Source organism: Globicephala melas, chromosome X, assembly GCF_963455315.2.
Source record: "Globicephala melas chromosome X, mGloMel1.2, whole genome shotgun sequence".
Lineage (NCBI taxonomy): Eukaryota > Metazoa > Chordata > Mammalia > Artiodactyla > Delphinidae > Globicephala > Globicephala melas.
In genome coordinates, this window is record NC_083335.1 from 100,112,755 (window position 1) to 100,123,210 (window position 10,456).

The window sequence follows — 10,456 nt, forward strand, 5'->3', positions numbered from 1 at the left end:
TTATGTAACTTTTTTTGTCTTGTGACAACTTGACTTAAAGTCTGTTTTGTCTAATATAAGTATAGTCATCTCTGCTTTCCTTTGTTTACCATCTGGGTGGAATATCTTTTTCCATCCCTTCACTTTCGGCCTATACGCATCCTAAATCTAAAGTGAGTCTCCTGTAGACAGCATAGGTTTTTTCTTTATACATTCAATCACTCTGTATCTTTTGATTAATGACTTTAATCTATTTATATTTAAAGTAATTATTGACAGGTATGACTTACTATTGCCGTTTTTTCCATTATTTTCTTTCTGCTTTGTAGTGCTTTTGTTCCTCTCTTCCTCTTTTGCTGTCTTCCTTTGTGATTTGATTTTCTTTGTAGTAATACATTTTGATTATTTTTAATCATCTTTTTTACTTCTACTGTAGTTTTTTTGTGTGGTTATTGTGAGGCTTGAATAGAACTTCTTATAGTTATACTACTCTTATTTTAAATTAATAACAACTTAACTTCAATTGCATATGACATTTCTACATATTAATTCCACCTCCTTTATGTTATTAATACCAGTATTTACTTCTTTTTATATCATGTATCTACTAATAAATTTTTGTGCTTATGTTTATTCTTAATGCCTTTGTCTTTTAACACCAGGGTTAAATTTGTTCTATGTACCACTATTACAGTATTACATTATTCTATATTTGCCTATATATTTACTTTTACCAGTGAGATTTATACATTTATATGCTTTTGTGTTGCTGTTCAGTGTCCTTTCATTTCAATTTGAAGGACTCCCTTTAGCACTTCTTGTAAAGCATGTCTAGTGGTGAAGAATTCTCTGTTTTTGTTTGTCTGGAAAGTTTTATCTTTCCTTGACTTTTAAAAAAATATTTACTTATTTACTTATTTAGGCTGTGCTGGGTCTCAGTTGTGGCATGCAGGCTCATAGCTGTGGCATGCATGTGGGATCTAGTTCCTCGACCAGGAATCAAACCTGGACCCCCTGCATTGGGAGCGCAGAGTCTTACCCACTGAACCACCAGGGAAGTTCCTCTTTCCTTGACTTTTAAAGGACAGTTTTGTCAGGCACAGTTAGTATTACTGGTTTGTAGTTATTCTCTTTGAGCACTTTGAATATATAATCCCACTCTTTCCTGGACTGCAAGGTTTCTGCTGAGAAATCTACTGCTAGTTTTATGGGAGTCCCCTTGCATGTAATGAGTCACTTTTCTCTTGCTGCTTCCAAGATCCTCTTTATCTCTAACTTTTGACAGTTTATTGGCATACCTTGGAGATACTGTGGGTTTGATTCCAGAGCACCACAATAAAGTGAATATCACAATAAAGCAAGTCACACACTTTTTACTTTCCCAGTACATACAAAAGTTACAGTTACACACAAAACCAACCAGAACTGATAAACAAATTCAGCAAGGTAGCAGGATACAAGATTAACATACAGAAATCTGTTGCATTTCTTTACACTAACAATGAGATATCAGAAAGGTAATGTAAAAAAAAAACCAATCCCTTTTAAAATCACTTCAAAAAATAATAAAATACTTAGGAATAAACCTGAACAAGGAGGTGAAAGACTTACATGCTGAGAACTATAAAATATTGATAAAGGAAACTGAAGATGATTCAAGGAAGTGGAAAGATAGCCCATGCTCTTGGATTGGAAGAATTAATATTGTTAAAATGGTCATGCTACCCAAAGCAATCTACAGATTTAATGTGATTCCTATCAAATTACCCCTGACTTTTTTCACAGAACTAGAACAAATAATCCTAAAATTTCTCTGGAACCATAAAAGACCCAGAATTGCCAAAGCAATACTGAGGAAAAAGAACAAAGTAGGAGGCATAACCCTCCCAGACTTCAGACAATACTAGAAAGCTGCAGTAATCAAAACAGTGTGGTATTAGCACAAAAACAGACATATGGATCAATGGAACAGAATAGAGAGTACAGAAATAAATCCACACACTTATGGTCAATTAATTTTTGACAAAGGAGGCAAGAATATACAATGGAGAAAAGATAGTCTCTTAAGCAAGGGGTGCTGGGAAAACTGGACAGCTACATATAAATCAATGAAATTAGAACATACCCTCACACCATACACAAAAATAAACTCAAAATGGCTTAAAGACTTAAATATAAGACATGATACCATAAAACTCTTAGAAGAGAACATAGACAAAACATTCTCCGAAAGAAATCATATCAATGTTTCCTTAGGTCAGTCTCCCAAGGCAATAGAAATAAGAGCAAAAGTAAACAAATGGGACCTAATCCAACTTCAAAGCTTTAGCACAGCGAAGGAAACCATCAACAAAATGAAAAGACAACCTATGGATGGGGAGAAAATATTTGCAAATGATGCGACTGACAAGGGCTTAATTTCCAAAATATACAAACAGCTCATATGACTCAATATCAAAAAAACAACCCAATCCAAAAATGGGCAGGAGACCTAAATAGACATTTCTCTAAAGAAGACATACAGATGGCCAAGAGGCACATGAAAAAATGCTCAACATCGCTAATTATTAGAGAAATGCAAACCAAAATTACAATGAGGTATCACCTCACACCGGTCAGAATGGCCATCATTAAAAAGTCTACAAATAACAAATGCTGGAGAGGGGGTGGAGAAAAGGGAACCCTCCTATACTGTTGGTGGGATTGTAAATAGGTATAGCCACTATGGAAAACAGTTAAGGACTTTCCTTAAAAAGCTAAAAATAGAGTTGCCAGTAATACCACTCCTGGGCAAATATCTGGAGAAAACCCTCATTCGAAAAGATATATGCACACCCCAGTGTTAGTAGCAGCACTATTTACAATAGCCAAGACATGAAGCAACCTAAATGCCCATCAACAGATGAATAAATAAAGAAAATGTGGTGTATGTGTGCACGTGCGCGTGCACGCACACACACAATGGAATACTACTCAACCGTAAAAAAGAATGAAATAATATCATTTGCAGCAATATGGATGGACCTAGAGGTTATTATACTAAATGAAGTCAGAAAGAGAAATACAAATACCATATGATATTACTTATATGTAAAATCTAAAACATGATACAAATGAACTTATTTACAAAACAGAAACAGACTCACAGACATAGAAAACAAACTTACGGTTACCAAAGGGGAAAGGGGGGGAGGGATAAATTAGGAGTTTAGGATTAGCAGATACAAGCTACTGTACATAAAATAGATAAACAACAAGGTACTACTGTATAGCACAGGGAACTCTATTCAATATCCTGTGATAAACCATAATGGAAAAGAATACACACACACACACACACACACACACACAGACATATATATCTGAATCACTTTGCTATACACCATAAATTAACACAACATTGTAAATCAACTATATGTCAATTTAAAGAAAAGTTACGGGAATTCCCTGGCGGTTCAGTGGTTACAACTCCACACATCCACTGCAGGGGGCATGGGTTCAATCCCTGGTCAGGGAACTAAGATCCCACAAGCCACATGGTGTGGCCAAAAAAAAAAAAAGTTATGTTTACACTATACTGTATCTGTTAAGTGTACAATAGCATTATGTCTAAAAAAAAGTACACACCTTAATTAAAAACACCTTATTGCTAAAACCATCATCTGAGCCTTCAGCAAGTTGTAATCTTTTTGCAATAGTAATATCAAAGAACACTGATCACAGATCACCATAACAAATAAAATAATAAAGTTTGAAATATTGTGACAATGACCAAGATGTGATACAGAGACACAAAGTGAGGAAATGCTGTTGAAAAATGGCACTGGTAGACTTGCTCTATGCAGGGTTGCCACAAAACTTCAATTTGTTAAAAAAAAAAAAAAGCAATGTCTGTGAAGCACAATAAAGCGAAGCACGATAAAATAAGGTATGCCTGTAATTATAATGTGTAGCAGTATAGACCTCTTTAGGTTCAACCTGTTCGAATCCTTTGGGTTTCATGAATCTCGATGTCCATTTTCCTCCCCAGATTTGGGAAGTTTTCAGTCATTATTTCCTTTAATAAGCTTTCTGTCCCTTTCTCTTCTTCTTCTCTTTCTGGGATTTCCATGATGCATGTATTGATATGAGGGCTGGGATCTCCTATTCTCCTATCTTACTGATGTCACTTCTCATTAATAATTCTTTATATCAAACTTCCTCTGTGTGCTTCTTCTTTCCTGATTTGACTCAGACTGTTATGTTTCCCAAACCATTTCTCTCTCTTTATTCTTCTCCTTTGGTGTAAAGCGTAGGGCAGGAGATAGGCCTTGCCCTAAGTATTTGCCAAATTCCCCAGTAGAAATAATTAAGTCACAGCACCCATTAGTCTCTTCTGGAGCTTTGCAAATCTTGTAGCTTGAGGTACCCCTAATTTCAATATGCCCTTCTTTTCCTTCTAGTTACCACTGCTCTAAGGCAGATAAGCTCAGACTCTGGTGGTCTCTATTGTTGGAAAAGGGTCATAGAGAAGGGGGACATGAAGAATGACGAGCTCTAGCTGATCTGCTAAAGAATTTAAAATCAAACACATCCTGCCTTCACAAAAATTAATTTTCTCCCAAAAATCTGTCTATAAGAGACAAAAGACAAAGGCCTATAAGAGAAATCCAGTTTTCTCTCTAATACATACTGGACTTTTATTTATTGGGAAGTAACACTTCTGTTTTATTACCTTAAAAGAACATTTGCCTTCTCTCAGCTTTAATTTATGTTACAAAGCATGCCACATTATTTGATAATAACTGGTCACAATGACTGCAATCTCTTTCCTCCTTGAAATGTTGTGTGTGTGTTTATGTATCTTTTAAATTTTAAATTAAAAAAATTTCAACTTAAGGAATAAAACAGGTTACTAACAAAATATATTTAGAAATAATTTATAAAATGAGGAATGATTACCATTTATTTCTAAAACTGCTTCCCCTTTTCGTACTAACTTTTCAGTTGGTTGAAGTTATTTTTACATTCTTTTAACCCACAAGGCAGCTGGTCTTTGACCATGTCTCTCATTCTGTTCATCACTTCTGAGTCTTTTGCATTGATGCCAAAGCACCAAATGCAACTGAACATCTTTTAGAATACAAGCTAATTTACTGCAGAAGAAAAATTTTGTTATTTTTAATAGCTTTATTGAGCTATAACTGACATATAATGAAGTTCACATACTTAAAGTGTACAATTTGATGTGTTCTGACACAGGTACACACTCATAAATTCATCACCACAATCAAGATAATGAACATTTTACTCCCAAAAGCTTCTTCATGCCCCTTTGTAATTCTTCTCTCCTGGACCCTCCATCTTATCTCTCCAGGCAATCACTGATGTATTTTTTGTTGCTATTGATTAGTTTGTATATTTTAGAGTTTTATGTAAATGGAATCATACGGTGTGTACTCATTTCTGTTTGGCTTTTTTTAAACACAGAAAAATTACTTTGAGATTCATCCAGGTTGTTGTATGTATCACTAGTGCATTCCTTTTTATTGTTTAGTAATATTCCATTGCATGATACATGACAATCTTTTAATTCATTCACTTGTCAATGGACATCTAGGATATTTCTAGTTTTTGGTTATTACCAGTATAACTGTAAAGTATGACGTCTATATACAAGTCTTTGTGTGGATATATGCTTTTATTCCTCTTTCATTGGGCAAACAACTAGAAATGGAATAGTTGAATTATATGGTTGGTGTATGTTTAACTATTTGATAAACTGTAAAAATGTCTTCTGAAGTGACTGTACCATTTTACATTTCCACCAGAAATGTGTGAAAGCTCTAGTTGCTCCACATCCTCACCAAAACTTGGTATGGTCAGTCATTTTAATTTTGGACATTCTAATAGGTGTGTAGTAGTAGCTCATTATAATTTTAACTTGCATTTCATTGAGCTAATGATGTTGATCATCTGTTTATGTGCTTGTTCGACTTCCATTTATCTTCTTTGGTGCGGTATCTATTCAAGTTTTTTGCCGATTTTTAAATTGGGTTGTTTTCATATTATTGAGATTTGAGAGTTCTTTATATATTCTGAATACTGTTTATCATATATGTAATTTGCATATATTTTCTCCCAATATGTGGCTTGTCTTTTTATTCTCTTAACACTATTTTTTTTGAAGAGCAGAAGTTCTTAATTTTGTTGAAGTCTAATTTATCATTTCTTTTATATACCATGGTTTTAGCATCATATATAAGAAATCATTGCCTAACCCAATGTCACAGAGATTTTCTTTCATGATTTTCTAGACAATTTATGGTTATCAGTTTTACATTTATGTATCTTATCCATTTTTAGTTCATTTTTGTATATGATGTGAGGTATGGATTGACGTTTACTTTTTTACACATGGATATCCAACTGTTCCAGCACAATGTGTTGAATAAACTCATCTTTCTGTGTTGAATTGTCATTGCACCTTTGTCAAAAATCAATAGACCGTGTGGGTGTGGGTCTGTTTAGGATTCCCTATTCTGATCAATTGATCTATTTATGACTCTTTACACTAATACCAACTGCAATTTTATAGTAACTCTTGAGGTCAAGTGATTATAAGTCCTCCAACTTTTCTCCTGTTTTTGAAAGTTGTTTTGGGTATTCTAGGTTATTTGCATTTCCATGTAAATTTTAGAATTATCTTGTTAAGATTTACAAATAATCATGCTGGAATTTTAATTGGGTTGCTTTGAATTGACATCTTCAGAATACTGAGTCTTCCAAGCCATGAACATGGCATATCTCTCCTTTTATTTAGGTCATCTTTAATTTCTCTCAGCAATGTTTTTGCGTTTTTGTAGTTTTCCATGGACTGGTATCAGACATTTTTTGGTCAGATTCATTCCTAGGTATTTTGTATAGTTGCCCCTATAGATATTATTTTTATAATTTCAATTTTTAATTTTTCTTTTTTTAAACATTTAAAAAACTTTTAATTTTTAATTAATTTTATTTATTTATTTATTTTTGGCTACATTGGGTCTTTGTTGCTGTGCACGGGCTTTCTCTAGTTGTGACGAGTGGGGGCTACTCTTCGTTGCAGTGCACGGGCTTCTCATTGCGATGGCTTCTCTTGTTGTGGAGCACGGGCTCTAGGTACGTGGGCTTCAGTAGTTCTGGCACGTGGGCTTCAGTAGTTGTGGCGTGCAGGCTCTGGAGTGCAGGCTCAGTAGTTGTGGTGCATGGGCTTAGTTGCTCCACGGCATGTGGGATCTTCCCAGACCAGGGCTCAAACCCGTGTCCCCTGAAATGGCAGGTGGATTCCTAACCATTGTGCTATCAGGGAAGTCCAATATTTAATTTTTCATTGCTAGTATATAGAAGTACAAGTGATTTTTGTGTATTGAGCTTGTATTATGCAACTTGCTAAACTCACTTATTAGTGTACCTTGTGATTCTATATGCTTCCTTTTTTTTTTTTTTTACAGAGAAAAGTACTTTATTTTTGAATAGACAGTTTTATTCTTCCCATCCAATGTGGATGCCTTTCATTTCTTTTTCTTTCCCTCTTGCACTGGCTACAACCTCCAATACAATTTTGAATAGAACTGGTGAGAGTGGATATCCTTGCCTTATTCCTGATCTTAGAAGAAAAGCTTTTAGTTTTTTACTGTTCACCATTAACTATGAGGTTAGCTGTAGGTTTCTCTTAGATGCATTTTATTAGGTTGTGGATATTCCCTTCTATTCCTAATTTGTTGAGAGTTTTTACTGATTAATTTTTGAATGTTAAACCAACCTTGCATTCTTGGGTGAACCCCACTTGATCATGATGTGTTATCCTTTTAATATATTGTTAGATTCAATTTTCTGCGGCAATCATAGAGGTTACCTAGTATGTTTCCTGTCTCAGGGATTATTGTTCTTCATTACCTAATGTCCAGTGTTTTGAAAATTGTTGTTTCCTAACTCTGTCCTTGTAAATCTAGACCTTGTTACTCCATCTTGGCTAGAAGCAGAAGTCCAAATGCTGCATTATTAACATAAACTTTGAAGGAATTGTGATTTAAAAAATACCTCTTTTTGATTACAAGCCAAAATAAGGTGTATTTTTCCATACTAAGAAATGACAGAAAACACTCAGGAAGAGAGTAAATGGAAATGGAAATTCAATGCTCAGGAGGAGACATCTTCAGGTTTGAGGAAGTCAAACTTTGACAGTTTTGCTAACTCTTTTATTGGAACAACAAATTAAACATATTTTATAGGGAAAGTAGAAATAACACTTCTTTCATGGATATTATTTATTTATATTTCTATTCTAAGAGAGGGTGTTGTTGGTATGTATACACACACACACACACACACACACACACACAGGAATGGGGAAACACAGTGAAAGTAAAATAAGAAAAAAAACCTTTATAACAATTGGTGTATCTCATGCTGAAATCCTTTAAATTGAACCTAGGCCCTCCAAAAATCAATGCTGGTGTCTTCTTACGGGTTAAAAAGACATTCAATATTCATAGAATTGCTCATCCACAACTTTTAAGATAGGTATACTTGTTACTGATTGTCCCACAAGTTCAGGAATACTTCAGCTTTGAGAATACATTCCAACTATTACAATTCTTACCTCTCCTTAAATTGCAAGGCAGAATTAAACCTCACTAGCAAAAGAAGTGGTTCCAGACATACTCGGTGCTTATAAACAGAAGCTTGTGGGTGAAGACCATGTCTCCTTAACTTGTCAGCAATTCGATACTGCATTTATAGACAAATTAGAGCAGCCTAAAAGCTAGAATTTAAAGAATTATATTGGCCTAATTTAGCTGTGGGGCCACTGTCCTAGAGTATTCCTTTTAGTTTCCTAGGGATTTTGTTTAACTTTTCAGTGATCTATTGATTAATTCACATAACGGTGCTTTTAAAAAGGCCTTGATATACCATATCAGGATCTGCTTGAAGACCCAGGCCCAGTAGGAACAAGCCACTACTATGATGCTTTCCTCTAGACACATCTCTTCCAATGTCTGTAGCAACTCACTTTTTACGATGTAAACGAGCTCCTTCTGAGAGGTATGTGAACTCTTTGTGCTTCAGTCATACTTGATCATTTTATTGGGTACAGATCCAGGTGTAGGCAACAATCATTGTTTTTTATTTTAAATTTCATCTCCTTTGAATGGAATGAAATCTCAGCTACCAGAGCACATTAATTAATACAGCAGTTTATATGCATGACAGTTGCCTATGTCAGTCTGAGATCTTATGACTCATATTTTCCTTCAATGGACTTCCCATTTCTTCAACACTTAATATTTGTGGAGCAGCTAAATTTCTCTGCTCAAAAGACCATTAGTAGAAAGACAACATAGTTTAAAGCGGTATTAACAGGAGAGCATACTTTGAGCTCTAGTTTCAGATTGACCTAAATTTAAATCTTGGCTTTTTTTTAAAAATAAATTAATTTATTTTATTTATTTATTTTTGGCCGCATTGGGTCTTCATTGCTGCACGCGGGTTTTTCTCTAGTTGCGGCGAGCGGGGGCTCCTCTTCATTGCAGTGCGCGGGCTTCTCATTGCGGTGGCTTCTTTTGTTGCAGAGCACGGGCTCTAGGCACGTGGGCTCAGTAGTTGTGGCACGCGGGCTCTAGAGTGCAGGCTCAGTAGTTGTGGCGCACGGGCTTAGTTGCTCCATGGCGTGTGGGATCATCCCGGACCAGGGCTCGAACCCGTGTCCCCTGCATTGGCAGGCGGATTCTTAACCACTGCGCCACCAGGGAAGTCCTAAATCTTGGCTTTATTACTTACCAGCTGTGTAATTTTGCCTCAGTTTCCTCATTTTTTATAAATGGAATATGACTAGTATCTAATTCATGGGGCCATGAAAATGAATAAAAGACATAAAAACATGTAAAGGGCTTAGTAGTGTGCCTAACACACGGCGAGGGCTTCAGAAATTATATTTTTGCCTCAGATTAAAACCAGAACACTGGGAATGTTTTCAAGGGAGTGTTTTGTGGTCATCTTTGTATTTTCAAATAGATGAAAATTTCTGATTTTCCTGAGAAAATAACAAATGGAAGTAGGTTACTGGGATTTGGTGACCTTGGTCCTCTGAGGATGATTTTGTCTTAAACCACAGTCTCCTTTGTTTCCTCTTGAGGCCCCATCCAACATGGGCTTTGTTCATTCCTCGAACACACCGTATTTCCTCTCAACTCTGAGCCTATAAACATGTAGTTATTCCTGCTCAGTTTCTTCACTCCCAAGTCTCAGCCTGGCAAATTGCATCTTATTCTAGTCTCAGTTGAAAAGTCATTTCCTGGGGAGGCCCTGCCTGATCAGGATTAGGTCAGGTTCCCTCTCATTATCCACTCCAAATCACCTGTATTTCTTCTTTTCTTACATTTGTCATAATTGTTATTACCTGTTTAGGATCTTACTTCCACATGACACCAGGAGATCCCTGACCCTAGGGACCTCC